The sequence below is a fragment of the Phyllobates terribilis genome, unplaced genomic scaffold (assembly GCF_046119375.1).
Source record: "Phyllobates terribilis strain yellow unplaced genomic scaffold, ASM4611937v1 Scaffold_1__5_contigs__length_1240528914, whole genome shotgun sequence".
NCBI classification, from domain to species: Eukaryota; Metazoa; Chordata; class Amphibia; order Anura; family Dendrobatidae; genus Phyllobates; species Phyllobates terribilis.
In genome coordinates this window covers 756,776,144-756,799,899 of record NW_027362761.1, presented here as the reverse complement: position 1 = coordinate 756,799,899, position 23,756 = coordinate 756,776,144, and the positions used below count along the sequence as shown (strand labels likewise).

Here is a 23,756-nt window from a genome sequence, read left to right as displayed (position 1 = left end):
ACATCTCCGACCGTACAAGATTGTCCTATACATGTGGAAAACATCAGATTTGCAAAAATAAATCAAGGATGGGTTAGTAAGGATTTTCATTCACCTTAGGGTTGATGCTAATAACTAAATCACCAGTAGCATCTGCCGACCTGTCCATTATGTTCTATACTGTTCTGCTGCCACCAGTATTGATGATTTTTATTTATTTTTTGCACCTTTCTGCAACTTTTTAAAAGGAAGCAATTCATAAAAGTTTCCAAACTCTGGCCAAGCAATAAGCTATTCCATTTTTCCACTCCATTCTCATAAACTGATATGTATACTGAAATGGTTAATACGTTTCACAGCACATAAAACACTTATTTTGGAGTAAAACGCACCACAGAAAGGGCCATCGGGAAAGGTAATGTTATAGGCATATTAAAGTGGTTTGTTTGTAAAATGGTTTGTGAACAGACTTGTAGGTGTGTGTAAATTATATGGTCTTGAACAGAACAGACAAGTTTGATTATCACAGTTCAGTAGTCTTTTTATTACACTTTCACTCTTTCCTGTTCCCATTTATGAAAAAAGAAATAGAAAAAAACAAGCAAGGCCCTCAGTTGTGTATTCTGCGTGCTTTAACCACTTAGCGGCAGAGCAAATTTTGCCTTAAATGACCAATCCCCATGTTTCAATTCTGACCAGTGTCACTTTATATGGTAATAACTGTGGAACGCTTCAACATGTCCCAGTGACACTTTGCACTTTATGTTAGTGGTAAATTTACGTCGCTATGATCTGCATTTTTTTATGAAAATAGCTGAAATTTGATGACGATTTAGAAAAATTTATAATTTTCAATCCTTCATTGCTTATATCATTAAACCAAATAGTGATACCATACAAACCAGTTAATATACATTTTCCATATGTCTTCTGTACTTCGGCATAATTTTTTGAATGCCCTTATATTTTATTATGATGTTCGAAGGTTATAATTTAACAGCAATTTTTCATTTTTTCCAGGATATTTACAAATCCTAATTTTTATGAACCTATTCAGTTTTGAAGTGATTTTTAGGGGCATATATAATTGAAAATAAAACAAAATGATAACATTTTAAAAACTGCACCCGTGACATTAAGGCTACATTAACATGACAGTATTTCCAATCCGAGTGCTCTCCGTCGAAAAAACTGACAGTGCTTAGACTAATGTTATTCCATTTGGCTATTCAGATGACCATTTTTGAGTGGTGGATGGACGTGTACAACGATTCTACGTCAGCCACCATAAGTAGAGTATTTTCATCCATGTTGGAATATGTTAAATGCAACAACTCCATTTCTGTGTATGTAAGTGTTCTATTGATAGGTTTGTGTATTGTCTATAAAGTAAAAAAAAAAAACTCCCAGAGGCTCACACACAGAAAAGACCATGTGACTGTGTTCAGTTTCCTGTGTCTGTGCATGAGAGTAGAAGCAGCCTGCTGATGCTGCACAGAGACACTTAAGATATGTATATTCCTGATTCCACAAAGCCTATCATATCTGTACCTGTTTATAGTAATTAAAGCTTTGTTCTGTTGTCAACACGCTTTGAGAGTATCCTGAATGATCCGCTGCCAGCAATCCACAAGGATGCCGCCAACCCTGGTGAGGGCATCCGTCATGTCCCTGATGTAACACGGAAGTATTTCCACTAAGGCTCGTACACAGCTCGCGAAACTCACTTCGGGGGTCTTGTGGGGACCACTCCCCACCTGTTTTTTCTTCAGTTTTCCCACACACATCCGGGTGAGATCTACTCAAGATGCCATTACCATAACTGGCCATTTGGCATTAGTAATATATAGATGTATTCATTGGCAGTTTGAGCTTCCTCTACCTGAGGTTGCCTGTAACAGCACACCTTCCTAAGTCCGGTTTTTCCTTATAATCTTAATAGGGACCTATGTGGTATTCTCTGTAAACATTTTTGGTATTTTTGAATTGTGCAAGGTATTTATTCCCTTTCAGATGTCCTGTTTTTAATGAACTTTTACTATCTATGTGTAACACCCCTTTAGGGCTACCATGGTACACTGGGTGTTATGGGGGGTCTCACCTCTCTAGGGTGCCGTGCCTCCACCCGAATCTTGATTGGAACTCTCTCTCTGGGACTGCAGAAGGACTGTTATCTTCTGCCAGGGGCTGATTCGGGAAGGGAGGGAGTCATATGCTCATCTGCTCTACGGTCTACAGAACAGACATCGATAGTGCAGGGAGATCATGTCTCCCTGCACTACCCCAGAGCTATAGTTAACAGTGGCAGTAGCTCCGGGTGGGCCCCTCAGAGCCGCCCCTTCTGCCCCCCTGGCAGCTACGCAACTGGTATACAATGTATGTGACCTTGTTATTTTCTAGGCTGGAGATCATCGTCACAAGACGAGTCGTGACTGGGAGATATGTCGACATGAAGGTCTGATGAGATGGAGAAGAAGCAGCAGAAACCGACTCTAATCAGATGAGACGTCAGCGGTAAGTGCCTGGATGTAAATATTATTCTGTATCTGCACTGTGTGACTGGGAGTGATAATGTGTAAAATCCCTTAGGCTGCATTCTCGCATTTGTGTGAAATGTCCGTGTGCTGCCAGATTTTTTTATGGGATAGTCCAGGGACTCGTAGAGTTTTATAGATCCATTCATACATTCATGAAAATCACGGATCTGAGAATGAGATCTGTGATTGTCAGAGAATGTCCTGTTCTGATCCGATTTTGAGGATTAGAATAGGACATGCTTAATGCGTCAGTAAAACAGGGCAGCACACTGACACTGCACACAGATGCAGGAATGTAGCCTTATTATGTATAGCATACTATCTTAGTATATAGTGTACTCACTTATTATGTATAGCATACTCCCTTAGTATATAGTGTACTCACTTATTATGTATAGCGTCGTCCTTAGTTATATAGTTTCCTTTTTTATTATATATAACACCCTCCCTTATTATGTACCATCCTCTCTAGCTCTAGGGGGTCACAGTAGGGGGATCATACTGTGTTGGGGTCAGCATACTTTTCCTTGGGAGTTGAGGTGGGGTACAGTAGGGTCATTATACTGCACATGTGGAGGAATTCACCATGGGGGTATCATACTGTGTTTGGGGGACACTTTTGTTGGCATCACACTTTATGGGGCAATGAAAGAGGAATCTAGGACTTCAGCAGGAGGAAAATTAGTATGTAAAGGATGGAAAGTTGTGAGATCTGCTCTTCTGTGACCCCGACAATTATTTAAATATTTTTTGAGATGGGGGTCCCAATTAGAACTTATGCTATGGGGCCACATGATTCCTATGTACGCCCCTGATTGTATATCTATATACATAAAGACACGTTAAGGACCTTGAAGCTAAGAAGGGTCTGGTGATCCCAATGACACAATTCCACTTGCTTCGAGCTGCACATCACCAGCCCAGGAGCTCACGAACCCCCCGAACTGTCGAGGTCCAAACGGTTTAAAACTGCCACACCCGGGACTCGATATCCATTTGTCGTAAGTCCCACAACTCACCAGACCCCAAAACCACATATAACCGAGGGATTCATGTCCTGTGGACACTCCCATACCTATTTAGAACCAACTTCAAGGACCCTAAGCACGCTACCACGAGAGTACTTAACGCCTTAAGTACTCGAGACCCACCCCCCAAAAGCCGTGAAAAATCGTGCCTGATGACTCTATCTAGTTCCCTACAGGGCTGAATTCCCCAGCCATTACCCCGCGTGCAGCACCAGTATATTCGGGGGGCGGTCCAAGCGCACGACTTTTGTTACCTCCTGCAATACCCTGCTCCACTTTATCCCTCTAAACTCCAACCAGTGTATAGTGGCCGTGTCCCTTAGGATGCTGAGTTGCTTTCAGTCTCGCCTCACGTCCGCTCGTGACACCCCCAGTGGACGTGGGAGTGGCCCATTATCCATACCAGCAACAGGGAACCTAAGCGGAAGACAATATTGATATTAGAACACGAACACACACATTTATTGCAAGTTAACTGTTGCCTGTGGTCTCACGTATGATAAAAATCATTTTGCTTCCCACCCCCCTATGCATTTGACTGTCTCCGCGCTTAGACCTCACGCGGCTGTCTCTGTGGCGGCGCCCCTATCCAGAAGGAGTGAGGGGCAAAACTGAGCGGATCTTGTCCCACCTTCTTTAGGCATTTTCTAAAAATGCTGGTGAATTGGTATCTTGGTAGAAATGTTCTATCTTCGTGACATAAAAGTGGGCCACTTGGATCCCCCCCAAGCTTCTTGAAATGCTTGAAGGTTTTTACAGGGCACATTTCTGATCCCCGCACCACTCCCAACCACACTTTCTTCCCTTTTCTCAGCTGGTCCGTTTTAGAATACCTTAACTAAAATTCCACTCTTTCTTTTGTTGCCAACACGTCCTTTGCTAGTACCCCTCCACTTTCTCTTCTGGATGGGGCTATGAGCTCGCTAATTCGTAGAGCCCCGAAAAGGCCCAGGAGAAAGCTAGAAGGAAGAGTATTAACTCATACTCTGAGCTGCAGATTCCTAGTAGTTCTTTACCCAAACGTTCCAGAAGTTTGAACGACATTGAGCGCCGACCATCTTTCTGCACCCGCCCCCGACTAAACCCTTTTACCGCTTGTTTGACTAAGGGGTTCTTCGTCAGGTCTCTAAGTCCCCTAGACCTAAAACCAAATCCCATGCCTGCGATTACCCGACTTACCTTGGTGGCTGACCACCCCTACCGAGCTCCTTCACTTAACCATATGAGTAGCAAGCCTACCTGATCGTCTTCAGACAAAGCATTACTTATCCCCCTTTTTCGACCCTCCCACAGCCCCCAAGCTGTCTGATATGCTTTCCACATGTTAAGGGATAGGGATGATTTAATTAAAGGTTGGGCTGCATGAATGCCAATTTCCATAAGTGGTGTGGGCACTCGAGCCCCTTCTCCTCCGCTTCTGGGCCCACTGACAAAGAGAAAGGGCATCAGCGATCGCGTTTTTTTCAACTGGTATGTGTGAGGCCGTTATACAGGCGTTTATCAATAAACACTCCAATACTACTTGCCTTAAAACCCTTATCACTGGTGGGGAAGAGGCGGACAGATTATTAACTGCCATTACTACTCCCATGTTATTGCAGCAGAAACAAATCTGTTTGTTGCGCAGCTGCTGGCCCCACAATGTTACTGATAGAATGATTGAGAAGATTTCGAGCAAGGCTTTGTTTTTTACTAGCCCTGTCTCCTTATGACTCGCCCAGGGGGATGGGGACGACTCGGTGCCGGGCCTTTGCCTGGCCTTGGGGATGTCGCGGTGGTCGGCTCCCGGGCCCGTACCCTTGGGTCAGCTTTTAAAAGGGGATTGTTTGTTAATTTTATGAAAGTTCGTGACTAGTGTTGAGCATTCCGATACTGAAATATCGGGTATCGGCCGATATTCGCGGTATCGGAATTCCGATACTTAATTCCGATACTTTTAGAATATCGTATACTGGAATCGGAAGTTCCCATAATGGAATGAGCCAGTTTCATTTTATTCAGCCAATGAGGATCCTAAGAAGTGTGGGCACATCCTGTTAGGCATGTAGGCATGTTGACTAATGGCATGGCTGTGATTGGCTGCTGAAATGATGTCATGATGCACTATAAAAGCCGCCGCCGCCATTTTGAGCTCACTCTGCTGTGAATTCAGTTAGGGATAGGACGCTGTTGTTCTGAGGGACAGTTTTAGCTACCTATTTGCTCTATTCTGCTTTACCCAAGCTACTTTATAAATCGCTGTGCCTTGCAGCGCTAGTGCACAGTTCTCTGTGCTGTTCACCGCTGTCTGCAAGGTCTGCGTGTGTGAGTGCAGCTCATGCTGTAGTGTGTGCTTCAGCCAAGTCTGGTTGTAGTGCGCTCAGTGTGCGTCACTGCCTCATACATTGTCCTTTTTTGCTAATTGACAATTTTTCCTGATTTCTCCTATTAGTGTGGTGGTTCCATCCGTATTCAGCTAAATTGGTTCCAAACACACTATATACAGTAGGAGTAGATAGAGGAGCCTTTCTGCAGCATTGTGCCCTGCAGCCCCAGCCAGATTAGTATTAGCCTATTTTTTGTAGCCTCATCTATTGCATTGTAGGTTACCTTCCTACATTGTAATAGCTACAAAAAGTTTGTGATACTATCGGTATTACATCTTTGGGCACATCCAGTGTCTTTTTGTGACAAAAAAAACCTAAATAAAGTTCACGAAACACTCCACTTTACAGTTGTGTAGGCCACATTAGCTCATATTAAAGTCTAGTCCACACTTTATAAAATTAGTGTTTCTTATACCTGTTAGCAGCTGTTCAGGAATAAGCACACTAAGCCCTTAGTACTTTTCTGCCTATCTTTATCAGTCTACCAAGATGAAGAAGGCAGGGAGTAAGGCATGTGGTCGTGGTCGTGGGCGTGGAGTTTCTGCAGGGAGAGGACGTGAGGATTCTGTGCCTGCAGGGAGAGGACGTGGGGATTCTGTGCCTGCTGCGGGCACCAGTGGCTCAGCATCCCACAGTTTTACCAGGGAACAGTCCTTTATGCGCAGCTTTGTAGGAGCTAGCCGTACCCCACTGCTGCGGGAGGACCAAATTGAAGCCGTTGTCGGATGGATGGCAGCTAACGCATCGACTTCAATTAGTTCCAGATCCTCTCAGGTCCTGAGCACTGAAGAGCACCCATCTGTCTCTTCACCACCTGCCAAATTGCCCAGGCAGTCAGAGAGCCCTGGACAGGAGCCATCTCTACTTCTGTTCTCTGAATCTCTTGGCTTGGAAAGAGGGGGCCAGCAAGCAGAATTCGAGAATTTGAAGAAGAGGTAGTATGCAGTGATGCACAACCGTTTTGTCTCTCTGAATCTGAAGAGGCGGGTGGGCCAGTGCCTATGGTCAGCAGCACACCTCAGTACGCATCTGATGATGAGACTCAGGTGCCACTTTCTGGTGCCTACTGTGCTGTCGAGACTACCCAGGAGAAGCAGTTGTTTGAAGAGCGTGGTGTAGATGATGAGGTCCTTAACCCATCATGGCGTGAGGGACAGGAAGGTGGAGGGCGCAGCTCTGAGGAAAAGATTCCCAGAACGTCCCAAAAAGGAGGGAGAGGGAGGGGGCAGACTTGGTTGCCTGTAGCCTCCACTTCGGCACCCATTAGGAGCATGGCTCTTCCAAAATCCAAAGCGGGCGCTCCCAAGACTTGCAGTGCCTGGTCCTTTTTTGACACAGTTGCAGTTGATATTTGCTTTGTCAAATGCAAGCTGTTTAATCAGAAGGTGAAAAGAGGGAAAAGTGTCAGCAACCTCAATACCACAAATATGTGGAAACATGTGCGGACCAAGCACGTGGTGGAGTTACAAAAACACACTGAAGACCTAGGCCAACCTACAGCGCCACCTACCACCTCTTCAGCTCGTGTTGTAGCCTCTTCCTCCAGCTCACACACAGCTGGTTCGGCTTCCTCACAGGATCGCCATGGAAGAATCTCTGGCACTGTTGTACAGAGACACAGTGTAATTCCACCCACAGCACCACTTTCCCTGTCATCCTTACACTCCCAGGCCAGTCTACAGCCATCGTTAGCACAGGCATGGGAGAAAAGGTGCCCATACTCGGCAAACCACCCCCGAGCACAGGCTCTGAATGCTGGCATTGCTAAACTACTGGCCCTTGAAATGCTATCATTCAGGCTGGTGGAGACTGACACCTTCCGTAACTTTATGGCATTGGCAGTCCCACAATACAACGTGCCCAGCCGCTTTTATTTCAGCAGGCAAGCCGTCCCTGCCCTGCAACAGCATGTGGAGGGAAAAATTAAACATGCGCTACAAAGCGCCGTCAGTAGCAAGGTCCACCTGACCACCGATGCGTGGACCAGTAAGCATGGACAGGAACGATACCTTTCCCTCACTGCCCATTGGGTAAATGTTGTGGAGCCGGGTACAGATCTTGAGAGTGGTGCTGTAGGTGTTCTGCCAACTCCAAGGATTGCAGGAATCCAGTCTGTACACATTGACTCCTCCTCATACTCCAGTTCCTCTGAATCAGCGCTCCAGGAGCCGTCACGGTCTACCTCCACATCGACCCGTGAACGGTACCTGTTATGATGACCGATATGAGCACAGCCGTGGCCAAACGTCAACAGGCCGTATTAAAATTAATTTCTTTGGGGAATCGAAGCCACACAGCTCAGGAGCTCTGGAATGCCATCAAGCAGCAGAGCCACGTGTGGTTTGTGCCAGCGAATCTCCAGCCAGGCATAGTAGTCTGTGACAATGGCCGAAATCTGGTGGCAGCTCTGGGCCTAGGCAACCTCACTCACATCCCATGTCTGGCACATGTGCTCAACTTGGTCGTGCAGAGTTTTTTGAGGGACTATCCGGATCTTGATGCACTGCTTCACAAGGTCCGCATAGAGTGCGCTCACTTGCAGCGTTCCAGCAATGCAAGATCGCGCATTGCAGCTCTGCAGCGCCGATTACGTCTTCCGGAACATCGCATCATATGTGACCTACCCACCAGGTGGAATTCAACGTTACATATGTTGGAGAGGTTGTGTGAGCAGCAGGCAGCAGTAATGGAGTACCAGCTGCAGCAGGCGCAAACAAGTCGCAGTGCGCGCCGTTCACACTTCACCACCACTGAGTGGGCCTCTATGAAGGACATTTGCCACGTTTTGCGTGCCTTCGATTATTCCACGTGGATGGCGAGTGCAGATGATGCACTAGTCAGCATGACTATCCCCCTTATCTGCCTGCTTGAAAAAATACTGCAAGCACTAAGGAACGAGGTTTTGGAAGAGGTGGAGGATGAGGAGTCACAAATGCCATCTGCTTCTCTACAGTCTGCGCAACATAGTTCCTCACAAAGGCCTAGGCAGGGGACACTTTGTGAGGAGGATGAGGAGGAGTCATTGGAGGAGGAAGACATCTGTCCAGAGGAGGGAGGTACACAATGCTCTAGTAGTCAGTATCTAGAGCGAGGGTGGGGTGATGCAGAGCAGGCAGAGATCACGCCTCAAGCAGGGGACAGCGTTTCTTGGCCAGTTGGCAGTCTGCAGCACATGGTTGATTTCATGCTGCAGTGCCTGAGAAACGACCGCTGCATCGCCCACATTCTCAACACGGCTGTTTATTGGGTGTCCACCCTCCTAGATCCTCGCTACCGGGACAACTTACAAAGCTTCATAACACCGTTGAACCGGGAGCGTAAAATGCGGGAGTACCAAGACACACTGGTGCATTCCATCATGTTCTCCATTCCAACCGAGAGCAGTGCTGCTAGTGCTTTACAAAGCAGCTCAGTGCGTCGAGGCAGTGGAGGAAGCTCTGCACAAAGAGGGAGCAGAAGCAGCTCTTCAGCACAAGGCAAGACCAGTATGGCCGAAATGTGGCAAAGTTTTGTGTTCCCGCCACCACAAATGTCTACACCATCACAGACGGCTCCAGTCAGCAGGAGGCAACGTTTCCGTCAGATGGTGACAGACTACATGTCTTGCCCTCTCAGTGTACTCCCAGACGGCTCTTCCCCCTTCAAGTTTTGGGTCTGTAAGCTGGATACATGGCCAGAGCTTAGCCAGTATGCATTGGAGGTGCTAGCTTGCCCTGCTGCTAGTGTATTATCGGAACGCGTCTTTAGTGCCGCAGGTGGTGTACTAACAGACCGTCGCATGCGACTATCCTCCAATAACGTTGACCGGCTTACTTTTCTCAAAATGAACAAGGCCTGGATCTCGCATGAATTTGCCAGTCCTCTTCCAGAATAAATAATTGGTTGGCAACAGTATCCAGGTCTCCTGTTGTGTTCATGTTTCTACCACCTGAACTGTAATCCCTGAGCTCCAACACCGCCAGTTGCTGCTCAGAAGTGCCGTCTGCACAGTCAATGCTTGCTGCCATGTTATTGGGGTTCAGTAACGTCAGCTGTTCCCCTGCTGTGTGTCCGGCAAATTCTCCTGCTCTGTCCACATCCACTGTACTACTAATTTAAAACTTGCTCCAATTACACCTCTGGCTCCTCTGTTTTTAGTATTTACCCTGGGCTCCAATACCGCTAGTTGCTGCTCAGAAGTGCCGTCTGCACAGTCAACGCTTGCTCCAGTGTTATTGGGGTTCAGTAACGTCAGCTGATCCCCAGCTGTGTGTCCGGCAAATTCTCCTGCTCTGTCCACATCCACTGTACTACTAATTTAAAACTTGCTCCAATTACACCTCTGGCTCCTCTGTTTTTAGTATTTACCCTGGGCTCCAATACCGCTAGTTGCTGCTCAGAAGTGCCGTCTGCACAGTCAACGCTTGCTCTAGTGTTATTGGGGTTCAATAACGTCAGCTGATCCCCAGCTGTGTGTCCGGCAAATTCTCCTGCTCTGTCCACATCCACTGTACTACTAATTTAAAACTTGCTCCAATTACACCTCTGGCTCTTCTGTTTTTAGTATTTACCCTGGGCTCCAATACCGCTAGTTGCTGCTCAGAAGTGCCGTCTGCACAGTCAACACTTGCTGCCGTGTTATTGGGGTTCAGTAACGTCAGCTGTTCCCCTGCTGTGCGTACAGCAATTTCTCCTGCTCTGTCCACATTCACACTACTACAGATTTAAAACTTGCTCCAATTACACCTCTGGCTCCTCTGTTTTCAGTATTATCCCTGAGCTCCAACACCGCCAGTTGGCGCTCAGAAGTGCTGTCTGCACAGTCAACACTTGCTGCCATGTTATTGGGGTTCAGTAACGTCAGCTGTTCCCCTGCTGTGCGTACGGCAATTTCTCCTGCTCTGTCCACATTCACACTACTACAGATTTTAAAGTTGCTCCAATTACACCTCTGGCTCCTCTGTTTTCAGTATTATCCCTGAGCTCCAACACCGCCAGTTGGCGCTCAGAAGTGCTGTCTGCACAGTCAACACTTGCTGCCGTGTTATTGGGGTTCAGTAACGTCAGCTGTTCCCCTGCTGTGCGTACGGCAGTTTCTCCTACTCTGTCCACATTCACACTACTACTGATTTTAAACTTGCTCCAATTAGGCCTCTGGCTCCACTCTGTTTTTAGTATTTACCCTGGGTTCCAGCACCGCCAGCTGTTTCCCAGCAGTGTCTTTGGCACGGGTACTCCCTCCTGCCCAGCCTGGTTCCAGCACGCCAGCTGTTTCCGGGTAGTGTCAACGTCACTTTGCCTCCAATGAGTTGTCCTGTCGTGTTGCGGTCGGGTTAGCCGACTCTATGGTGCCTGCAGTTTAGGTGACTCCTATGTGGGCTGCTGGATCTGGCAATGAAGGCTGGTTCCATAGTGCCAATAAGACAAGCACCCCCTGTAGGACTGTGGGTTTCGATAACTGCGGCCGGCTCGCGGCCTTGCAACTTTTTTTTACATGGGTACCTTCTGCTACTCATCCGGGTTCCAGTACCGTCAGCTGGTTCTCGGCAGTGCCTTTGGCTTAGGTGCCTCCTTCTCGGTATCCAAGTTCCACCAACGTCTGCTGGTCCTTGGTAGTGCTTTCTGGCACAGGTACCTCCTACTTAGTAACCGAGTTCCAGTACCGTCAGCTGGTCCTCGGTAGTTCCATTGGCTCTTGTACCTTCTGCTACCCATCCGGGTTCCAGTACCGTCAGCTGGTTCTCGGCAGTGCCTTTGGCTTAGGTGCCTCCTTCTCGGTATCCAAGTTCCATCAACGTCTGCTGGTCCTTGGTAGTGCTTTCTAGCACAGGTACCTCCTGCTTAGTAACCGAGTTCCAGTACCGTCAGCTGGTCCTCAGTAGTTCCATTGGCTCTTGTACCTTCTGCTACCCATCCGGGTTCCAGTACCGTCAGCTGATCCTCGGTAGTTCCATTTGCTCTTGAATCTTCTACTACCCATCCGGGTTCCAGTACCGTCAGCTGGTTCTCGGCAGTGTCTTTGGCACGGGTACTCCCTCCTGCCCAGCCTGGTTCCAGCACGCCAGCTGTTTCCGGGTAGTGTCAACGTCACTTTGCCTCCAATGCGTTGTCCTGTCCTGTTGCGGTCGGGTTAGCTGACTCTATGGTGCCTGCAGTTTAGGTGACTCCTATGTGGGCTGCGGGATCTGGCAATGAAGGCTGGTTCCATAGTGCCAATAAGACAAGCACCCCCTGTAGGACTGTGGGTTTCGATAACTGCGGCCGGCTCGCGGCCCTGCAACTTTTTTTTACATGGGTACCTTCTGCTACTCATCCGGGTTCCAGTACCGTCAGCTGGCTCTCGGCAGTGCCTTTGGCTTAGGTGCCTCCTTCTCGGTATCCAAGTTCCACCAACGTCTGCTGGTCCTTGGTAGTGCTTTCTGGCACAGGTACCTCCTGATTAGTAACCGAGTTCCAGTACCGTCACCCGGTCCTCAGTAGTTCCATTGGCTCTTGTACCTTCTGCTACCCATCCGAGTTCCAGTACCGTCAGCTGGTTCTCAGCAGTGTCTTTGGCATGGGTACTCCTTCCTGCCCAGCCTGGTTCCAGCACGCCAGCTGTTTCCGGGTAGTGTCAACGTCACTTTGCCTCCAATGCGTTGTCCTGTCGTGTTGCGGTCGGGTTAGCCGACTCTATGGTGCCTGCAGTTTAGGTGACTCCTATGTGGGCTGCGGGATCTGGCAATGAAGGCTGGTTCCATAGTGCCAATAGGACAAGCACCCCCTGTAGGACTGTGGGTTTCGGTAACTCAGGCCGGCTCGCGGCCTTGCAACTTTTTTTTTCATGGGTACCTTCTGCTACCCATCCGAGTTCCAGTACCGTCAGCAGGTTCTCGGCAGGGCCTTTGGCTTAGGTGCCTCCTTCTCGGTATCCAAGTTCCACCAACGTCTGCTGGTTCTTGGTAGTGCTTTCTGGCACAGGTACCTCCTGCTTAGTAACTGAGTTCCAGTACTGTCAGCTGGTTCTCGGTAGTTCCATTGGCTCTTGTACCTTCTGCTACCCATCCGGGTTCCAGTACCGTCAGCTGGTTCTCGGCAGTTCCTCAGCCTTCTTGTACCTTCTGCTACATTTCCAAGTTCAAGATTTTTGAAATGGTTCTTGGTAATCACTCTGGATCTCCCTGACGAGGACCCTGAAGACGAGGACCCTGAAGACCACACCGAAGAAGACGAGGACCCCGAAGACGAGGACCCTGAAGACGAGGACCCTGAAGACCAACCCGAAGAAGACGAGGACCCCGAAGATGACGACCCTGAAGACGAGGACCCTGAAGACCACCCCGAAGATGACGAGGACCCCGAAGATGAGGACCCTGAAGACGAGGACCCTGAAGACCACCCCGAAGAAGACGAGGACCCCGAAGACGAGGACCCTGAAGACGAGGACCCTGAAGACCACCCCGAAGAAAACGAGGACCCCGAAGACGACGACCCTGAAGACGACGACCCTGATAACCACCCCGAAGAAGACGAGGAGCCTGAAGACGACGACCCTGAAGACGACGACCCTGAAGACGACGACCCTGAAGACCACCCCGAAGAAGACGAGGACCCTGAAGACGAGGACCCTGAAGACGACGACCCTGAAGACCACCCCGAAGAAGACGAGGACCCCGAAGACGAGGACCCTGAAGACGAGGACCCCGAAGACGAGGCCCCTGAAGACGACGACCCTGAAGACGACGACCCTGAAGACGACCCCGAAGAAGACCAAGAAGATGACCTTGAAGAAGTTGACCAATAGGACAAAGAACAAGAAGACAACCACCAAGATACAGAAGAACAAGAGACAGAAAACCAAGAAGCAGAAGTACAAGAAGCTGCAGAACAAAAAGTGGAAGAACATTAAGCATAAGACTAAAAATCAGAGCAAAAGATATTATCTAAATTATAAGCAGAAGATGACTAAGCAGTGTATGGGGGTGAGTCTGTTCCTCCTCGTGGTGCCCCTGGAAAAGACCTGCTGCTGCAGGCCAAACTGAACGCGGACAAATCCTGTTGTAAATCTTTTGTGACGGGCAGAACGAAACGTGTAATGTTCAAACTTTTATAGATAACAACTACAGGAATGCCTGTCACAAATAAGAATATGATGAAGAAGAAGAATATGAAGAAGATGAAGAAGTAGAATATGAAGAAGAATAATAGTTGAATAAGAAGAATATGAAGAATGTAAAAAAAAAGAATAATATGAAGAAGGTGAAGAAGAAGAAGATGAAGAAGGTGAAGAAGAAGTTGATGAAAAAGATGCTGATGCTGAGGATGATGAAGGAGAAAGTGTGGGAGAAGTAAAAAAGAAGGTGAAGAGCATGGAAGTAGTGAAACATAAATATCTGACAAAATATTAAAAAACTTAACATAGTCAATATTTCCGTAACTCAGAACGTCTTAAAAAAATATTAATTCCTGCTATTCCATTTGATTGGGCTAAACCTCTATGCCTTTATTGTCTCCCCCACCTCCCCCAATACATTCTACATTATTCTTAGTTGTTTTCCTTCATGTAGAATTAACCTACAAGGAAAGAAAGGGTTTATTTTTATTCCGATATTTCTGTCCCATTGACTTGCATTGGGTTCCGGTATCGGAATCGGCGATATCTGATACTTTTTGGGTATCGGTCCGATCCAATCCGATCCGATATTTCCCGATATCGGAAGGTATCGCTCAACACTATTCGTGACTCCACCTGTGGTTTCTGGTGAGAATCACCAGCGCTGCGGCAGTCCACTGAGGCCGGTGATAAGGCAGCTCGATGGTATAGCTCCCCACAGGTGGAGCTAGGCCTCAGGGCAGCGTACGGAGAGGGGGATGCAGGACAGGCGAGACCCAGCCGGGTCAGAGCAATAACAGGGACAGACACGATAGTCACTTCAGTACCTTTTACTGGTGATAGTTCAAGCACATCCCGGAGCACTGTAGGGTGAAGGGTGCATATCAGGATCCTCCCCAATGAGCGGGTGTAGGGCCTCCTGTTTCTTGCCTCTGCGTAGTAAGTTTCTGACCTGCCTGAAGCTAGGCCTAACTTTATCTCTGTCCTGCACCGGCTGACGTTGTGGTAGGGCCTTCTCTTGGAGTGCATGCTCCCAGCCTACGGGGCCTATGTGTCTCCTGGCTCTGTTACGTATCAGCTCTCTGGTGAACCTGGGACCTGTAGTTCTCCATGGATTCCTGTTATGCCTTACTGGGTCGTAGAGATCCCGGTAAGCTCGGACCCGGTGTCCGGTATATGTTTCGGGGTGAACTGGGTAAGCTCCTCTGCCCCCACTGCTACTCACTTTCCACTCGCCTTCGGCCACGCTCATGCCCTTACTAGGCTACTCACACTAACGGCAGCTTGCCGCTCTTCACCGATCTTATGGCGCCGGCACACCTTGAGCTCTAACTGAGCTACAACTGCGTCTGGACTAGGCTCCACTTCAGGCTGACCTCTCTAAACTAGACCGAGCTCCACTGCAGACTGACCTGTTTCTGTGTCTCACTCTGCAGGAACTGCTGAATCACTGAGCTGCCTAGCTCCACCTTCCCTATTTATATCCCTATCGGGATCCCCCTGGTTGTCTGAGGTGGAAGGTGGAGGTGTGTGTATGCTGTGGGGGCCTCTTGTGGAGAAATCCGGTAATGCACACCTCTAGGATCTGTGGTACCTAGCACAGCTGTGCGCCACACTTACAATTGTCGGGCCACAGCCCTGCACATTATTGGCCCCTGAAGTAAGCGCCGAACCCTGTGCTACCTGGCGCGTCCATGAACAGTTCTAAATCTACATTGTCTGTCACCTCCTCCATTATCAATGAATGCCCGTTATATCGTTCTAAGAATGTGGCCCACACCGTCAAGTCCTCCCTATGGTCTTTTGTCAGTCTGACGTAGTGATGTGGGGCCCTTACTCCTGCTGTCGCCCCTGCCAACCTTCGGGAGAAGATGTGTCCCATGGGTATCACCCTGCATGCGAAGTTCAGCTTGCCTAGTAACAATTGTGTCTCCCTCAAAGTCAACTTTTTAAGTTGCCTAGCCCTTCCTACTTCAGCCCTTAACGCCACCACTTTATCTTCTGGTAACCGCAGCTCACATTTCTCGGAGTCAATGACGATCCCCAGAAAGCGCATTTGTGCGGCTGGGTATTCCGTTTTCCCGGGTGCTAAGGGAACCCCGAATAACTCCGCCACCCACTCCATGATGTTTAATGTGGATTTACACCGCGGCGAGTCTTTTGGGCCGAAGCACAGGAAATCGTCGAGGTAATGTATAATTGGTGCCCCCCAGACACGTCTTTTATGACTCATTCAAGGAAGCCACTGAACGCCTCGAATAGAGTGCAGGAAATGGAACAATCCATTGGCAAGCAGCGATCTATATAGTATGCCCCTTCTCAAAAACAACCCAGCAGTCGAACACGATCCGTGTGTACCGGCAGTAATATGAACGCCCCCTCAATATCTGTCTTGGCCATTAGCGTACCCTTTCCTACTTTTTTGGCCCACCTGTCCGCTTTGTCGAAGTAGGTGTAGACCACTGAGCTTAGTTCGGTGGAGATACCATCGCTCACTGAACTACCTCTCGGGTACGAAAGATGGTGGATTAGTCTCAATTTGTTGGGTTCTTTTTTAGGAACAACTCCGAGTAGGGACATTTTTTAATGGTAACTCCATGAATGGTCCTGCCATTCTGCCCAACGCTACTTCCTTTTTTAACTTTTCTGTAACTACTGCCGGGTACTGATAGGCTGATATTAGGTTTCTATTGGTAACGGGGACCTCGACTGCGATGGAGGAAATTTTGAAGCCCACCTCAAAGCCTGCCGCCATCAGCGCCACTTTAGATATCTCTTGGCCCATTCGTGACGTTTTATCTTACGTTTCTTGTTCAAAAGTGGTCGTTTTTCAGCCTTCCTTACCTTGGCCATGTCCCTGAGTATCGCACACCTTGTGCTTTTTGATACTCCAGTAACGTTGCAGCTCTGAAATATGGCAAAACTGGTGACGAATGGCAAATTGGCAGCTTCACGCTTGATTTTCCTCAATTCAGGGGCAGTTATTTTGCACCTTTTTATGACCAACACGCTTCTTACGACCCTGTTGGCTATTTGCCATGAAACGCTTGATTGGTCGGTGATCACGCTTCAAAAGTTTGTAAAATTTCAAGACTGCTGCATCCCTCTGCAAGACATCTCACAATTTTGGACTTTTCAGAGCCCGTCAAATCTCTCTTCTGACCCATTTTGCCAAAGGAAAGGAAGTTGCCTAATAATTAAGCACACCTTATATAGGGTGTTGATGTCATTAGTCAACACCCCTCCTCATTACAGAGATGCACATCACCAGATTTACTTAATAGTAGAGATGAGCGTTGTTCGACTCGAACTGTTCGCCAATCTCAAATTCGAGCTGTTTTGGGCGGTGTTCGAGCCGTTCGGCGAACACGAACGATTTGAGAAAAATTCGGCTGTTCGAGGTTATGTTCGATAACTGTTCGTGCACCAAAATCATAACTGGATTTTTTCTCAGTAATGATGAAAATTAATGTTAATACGCAGTTTGAGTGTACAGCGGGGCGGGGGGAGGGGCAGGGGATGGATCTCTGCAGGAATAATGAAGATCTCCATTTTTTTTTCTCTTTCCCGCATTTACAGTGGGGAGGTGCAATCTGTCAGCCTATCAGCAGCGCACACACGGAGCGAAGTGCTTTTTTTCACACAAGCAAGGGCATGTGTCATTGGCAGTGTATGTCACATGTCCTTGCCCTATAAGACCCAGCCATTTTCCCTGTCGCCACCATTTTCTCACTGCTGCAGCTGTGTGTTAGACGGCACCGCTGTTGCTGTGTGCGCTATACCTTGTTAATTTCAAGCCAATTTTCGCACAAATCTACAGATAGCTTGGGAGTAGGGAATAGTTGTGATTGCAGTCCTTTTAAGGACTAGGTTACAGCATTTCCTATGACTTTTATCAGGCAGGTCTGTGCCCTTAAATAGATAGGTTGGGAGTAAAGACTAATTGTAATTGCAGTCCTTTTCAGGACTAAGTTACATCAGTTCCTATCAGTTTTTGCCAGGCAGGTCTGTGCCAGTGCAGTGCAAGTTTTTTTCACAGCATTTGTCTGAATCTAGCAAAGCTAATCCTTTTTGGCCTATTGCAGAGTGTGTTAGTCAGTGGAGTAGCTTATCTGTGTTGCAAGATACACCACCTGTGTATAGAATACCAATTTTTTTACTGCACCTAGTGAATTAAAACCTTTTGGGCATAGCATCATTCTATTAGTCCATCTATACTGACCTCCATAAGGTTGCAAATTGAATATAATTTTTTTCTGCATCTAGCTCTGAAAAAATATTTGTCCTTCTAGCAGTGTGTGGGACTTGTTCTACTAGTGCATCTATACTGACCTCCATCAGGTTGCAAATTCAAAATAATTTTTTGTCTGCATCTAGCTCTGAAAAAATATTTGGGCTTCTAGTAGTGTGTGGGACTTGTTCTATTAGTCCATCTATACTGACCTCCATCAGGTTGCAAATTAAAAATATTTTTTTGTCTGCATCTAGCTCTGAAAAAATATTTGGCCTTCTAGCAGTGTGTGGGACTTGGTCTATTCGTCCATCTATACTGACCTCCATCAGGTTGCAAATTAAAAATATTTTTTTGTCTGCATCTAGCTCTGAAAAAATATTTGTCCTTCTAGCAGTGTGTGGGACTTGTTCTATTAGTCCATCTATACTGACCTCCATCAGGTTGCAAATTAAAAATAATTTTTTTCTGCATCTAGCTCTGAAAAAATATTTGGCCCTCTAGCAGAGTGTGGGACTTGTTCTATTAGTCCATCTATACTGACCTCCATCAGGTTGCAAATTAAAAATAATTTTTATCTGCATCTAGCTCTGAAAAAATATTTGGCATTCTAGCAGTGTGTGGGACTTGTTCTCTTAGTCCATCTATACTGATCTCCATCAGGTTGCAAATTAAAAATAATTTTTTGTCTGCATCTAGCTCTGAAAAAATATTTGGCCTTCTAGCAGTGTGTGGGACTTGTTCTATTAGTCCATCTATACTGACCTCCATCAGGTTGCAAATTGAATATAATTTTTTTCTGCATCTAGCTCTGAAAAAATATTTGTCCTTCTAGCAGTGTGTGGTACTTGTTCTACTAGTCCATCTATACTGACCTCCATCAGGTTGCAAATTCAAAATAATTTTTTGTCTGCATCTAGCTCTGAAAAAATATTTGGCCTTCTAGCAGTGTGTGGGACTTGTTCTATTAGTCCATCTATACTTACCTCCATCAGGTTGCAAATTGAAAATAATTTTTTTCTGCATCTAGCTCTGAAAAAATATTTGTCCTTCTAGCAGTGTGTGGGACTTGTTCTACTAGTCCATCTATACTGACCTCCATCAGATTGCAAATTCAAAATAATTTTTTTTCTGTATCTAGCTCTGAAAAAATATTTGTCCTTCTAGCAGTGTGTGGGACTTGTTCTACTAGTCCATCTATAGTGACCTCCATCAGGTTGCAAATTAAAAATAATTTTTATCTGCATCTAGCTCTGAAAAAATATTTGTCCTTCTAGCAGTGTGTGGGACTTGTTCTATTAGTCCATCTATACTGACCTCCATCAGGTTGCAAACTGAATATAATTTTTTGTCTGCATCTACCTCTGAAAAAATATTTGGGCTTCTAGCAGTGTGTGGGACTTGTTCTATTAGTCCATCTATACTGACCTCCATCAGGTTGCAAATTAAAAATAATTTTTATCTGCATCTAACTCTGAAAAAATATTTGGCTTTCTAGCAGTGTGTGGGACTTGTTCTATTAGTCCATCTATACTGACCTCCATCAGGTTGCAAATTGAATATAATTTTTTTCTCCATCTAGCTCTGAAAAAATATTTGTCCTTCTAGCAGTGTGTGGGACTTGTTCTACTGGTCCATCTATACTGACCTCCATCAGGTTGCAAATTCAAAATAATTTTTTGTCTGCATCTAGCTCTGAAAAAATATTTGGCCTTCTAGCAGTGTGTGGGACTTGGTCTATTAGTCCATCTATACTGACCTCCATCAGGTTGCAAATTAAAAATAATTTTTTGTCTGCATCTAGCTCTGAAAAAATATTTGTCCTTCTAGCAGTGTGTGGGACTTGTTCTATTAGTCCATCTATACTTACCTCCATCAAGTTGCAAATTGAATATAATTTTTTTCTGCATCTAGCTCTGAAAAAATATTTGTCCTTCTAGCAGTGTGTGGGACTTGTTCTACTAGTCCATCTATAGTGACCTCCATCAGGTTGCAAATTAAAAATAATTTTTATCTGCATCTAGCTCTGAAAAAATATTTGTCCTTCTAGCAGTGTGTGGGACTTGTTCTACTAGTCCATCTATACTGACCTCCATCAGGTTGCAAACTGAATATAATTTTTTTCTGCATCTACCTCTGAAAAAATATTTGGGCTTCTAGCAGTGTGTGGGACTTGTTTTATTAGTCCATCTATACTGACATCCATCAGGTTGCAAATTAAAAATAATTTTTATCTGCATCTAGCTCTGAAAAAATATTTGGCCTTCTAGCAGTGTGTGGGACTTGTTCTATTAGTCCATCTATACTGACCTCAATCAGGTTGCAAACTGAATATAATTTTTTTCTGCATCTACCTCTGATAAAATATTTGGGCTTCTAGCAGTGTGTGGGACTTGTTCTATTAGTCCATCTATACTGACCTCCATCAGGTTGCAAATTGAAAATATTTTTTTTCTGCATCTAGCTCTGAAAAAATATTTGTCCTTCTAGCAGTGTGTGGGACTTGTTCTACTAGTCCATCTATACTGACCTCCATCAGATTGCAAATTTAAAATAATTTTTTTTCTGTATCTAGCTCTGAAAAAATATTTGTCCTTCTAGCAGTGTGTGGGACTTGTTCTACTAGTCCATCTATAGTGACCTCCATCAGGTTGCAAATTAAAAATAATTTTTATCTGCATCTAGCTCTGAAAAAATATTTGTCCTTCTAGCAGTGTGTGGGACTTGTTCTACTAGTCCATCTATACTGACCTCCATCAGGTTGCAAACTGAATATAATTTTTTTCTGCATCTACCTCTGAAAAAATATTTGGGCTTCTAGCAGTGTGTGGGACTTGTTTTATTAGTCCATCTATACTGACATCCATCAGGTTGCAAATTAAAAATAATTTTTATCTGCATCTAGCTCTGAAAAAATATTTGGCCTTCTAGCAGTGTGTGGGACTTGTTCTATTAGTCCATCTATACTGACCTCAATCAGGTTGCAAACTGAATATAATTTTTTTCTGCATCTACCTCTGATAAAATATTTGGGCTTCTAGCAGTGTGTGGGACTTGTTCTATTAGTCCATCTATACTGACCTCCATCAGGTTGCAAATTAAAAATATTTTTTTGTCTGCATCTAGCTCTGAAAAAATATTTGGCCTTCTAGCAGTGTGTGGGACTTGGTCTATTAGTCCATCTATACTGACCTCCATCAGGTTGCAAATTGAATATAATTTTTTTCTGCATCTAGCTCTGAAAAAATATTTGTCCTTCTAGCAGTGTGTGGGACTTGTTCTACTAGTCCATCTATACTGACCTCCATCAGGTTGCAAATTCAAAATATTTTTTTGTCTGCATCTAGCTCTGAAAAAATATTTGGCCTTCTAGCAGTGTGTGGGACTTGGTCTATTAGTCCATCTATACTGACCTCAATCAGGTTGCAAATTGAATATAATTTTTTTCTGCATCTAGCTCTGAAAAAATATTTGTCCTTCTAGCAGTGTGTGGGACTTGTTCTACTAGTCCATTTATACTGACCTCCATCAGGTTGCAAATTCAAAATAATTTTTTGTCTGCATCTAGCTCTGAAAAAATATTTGTCCTTCTAGCAGTGTGTGGGACTTGTTCTATTAGTCCATCTATACTGACCTCCATCAGGTTGCAAACTGAATATAATTTTTTTCTGCATCTACCTCTGAAAAAATATTTGGGCTTCTAGCTGTGTGTGGGACTTGTTCTATTAGTCCATCTATACTGACCTCCATCAGGTTGCAAATTGAATATAATATTTTTCTGCATCTAGCTCTGAAAAAATATTTGGCCTTCTAGCAGTGTGTGGGACTTGTTCTATTAGTCCATCTATACTGACCTCCATCAGGTTGCAAACTGAATATAATTTTTTTGTGCATCTAACCCAGCCAATAGTTTTGGCCTAATACCACAGTTTGGCCACTCAGCTCTGCTCGGTTCCCATCCATTGTTTTTTTGTGCAAACAACTCCAGAGTTGTGAATTAGTTAACCACCAACATGAGTGGAAAAAGGCCTGCTGCTGGTGGAAAGGGGAATAGGTGTGTTGGGAAGGGGAAAAAAGGTTGTGTCCATGGGGTAGGTGTTAAAGCAACAGTAACATCTGCAGAAGAAAGACCATCTTCCAGCCAAACTAAAATGTCTACTTCTTTTAGCGGACAATGTGATAAGATCCCTTTCTTACGGCCACGCCAATCGCTACAAATTCTAGATGAGGCACAAAAACAGCAGGTGCTTCAACGGATATCAAGTGTTCCTTTAAGTGGGCTCCCCTCCACATCAACTTCAACATCACAAATACTCCAGTCCTCAAAGGTGTCACCCCAATCGCACTTGCTTCCTCACAGCTCCCAAATCTCCAGCTGCCCGTCTGAGTATGAGGTAGAACAGATGGTTGAGTCTGCAGAGCTGTTTACTCATACTATAGCCTGGGAATCAGAGGTCGGCTCCAGCGCTTCTGTGAATCCAGACGAGGAAATGATCTGCACTGATGCCCAGAATCTTTATGAGTCGGATCCAGGACCAGACGCTGAAGGTTCTGACCATAATGTAGACCCTCATTCCCAAACTGTAACTCCTGTTGGTGGAGACAATGAGGAAGACGATGATGAGACTCAAATACCTGATTGGAGCGACAACTTTAGTTTTTTGTCAGGGCAGGAACAGGTTGGCTCTGAGGACGACGGGTGTGATAACGCACAGGGTGATGATGATGAGGTTGGACATCCCACTTACTGTCAACCCACAGTCAGCCAAGAGATGAGGTCAGCAGAGGAGATGGAGGAGAATGCTAGTGACGACGAGGTCAGGTTGCGCCTTCCTGGACAGAGACGTAGTACTGGAAGCACGTCAACAACTGCATCCTCAAACACAACTCTGCCTCTCACCACAAGTCGTGGTGGCTCTTCAGGTCGCATGGGTGCTAAGCCTTGCATAGCCTGGGCATTTTTTCAGATCGATAAAGATGACCCAACTCGTGTTATCTGTAACATTTGTCAGCAAAAGCTAAGTAGAGGCCAAAAAATACATAGTTTGAGTACTTCATGCATGAACCGGCACATGGACATGAAGCATAAGTTGCAGTGGGAAGCTCACTGTGCTACAATGCGGCCTAGCCGGCCGGGCCAACCACCGTCTGCCATATCTTGTGCATCCGCGGCCTCTTCATCCTCTGTGACTGGGGGGACAGCAGTCACACCTGTTTTGGGGCGCAGACCTGCCACCTCTTTACCCGCAACAGCCAGCGTGATTGGCAGGTCATCATTTTCTTTGGAGGTGGTAACACCAGCTGGTGTTGAGCGCTGTCCGACATCGATAGCACCACCTTTGGATCAAGGCAACCTAACATGTCCGCCTGCATCTTCCTCACAGACCGGCAGTTTGCCGGGGACACCCTTATCAACCCCGTCTAAGCACAATAGCCAGCCCTCGGTCCCTCAGATGTGGACAAGTAAAAGACCATTTCCTCCTAGCCATGAGAAAGCTAAGAGGTTGAATTTCACCATCTGCAAGCTCTTGGCTACAGAAATGC

At 46.1% G+C, this 23,756-nt stretch overlaps 1 long non-coding RNA gene across 1 annotated transcript in view; it reads left to right on the top strand.

The window, feature by feature from the left end:
• The first annotated feature begins 1,427 nt into the window (after positions 1-1,427).
• The window catches only part of LOC141170859 (uncharacterized), a 54,004-nt gene continuing 31,675 nt past the window's right edge, over positions 1,428-23,756 (top strand). The window contains exons 1-2 of the long non-coding RNA XR_012252318.1: positions 1,428-1,629; positions 2,380-2,493. This is a non-coding gene — a long non-coding RNA (uncharacterized lncRNA). The remainder of the gene's footprint in view (positions 1,630-2,379; positions 2,494-23,756) is intronic.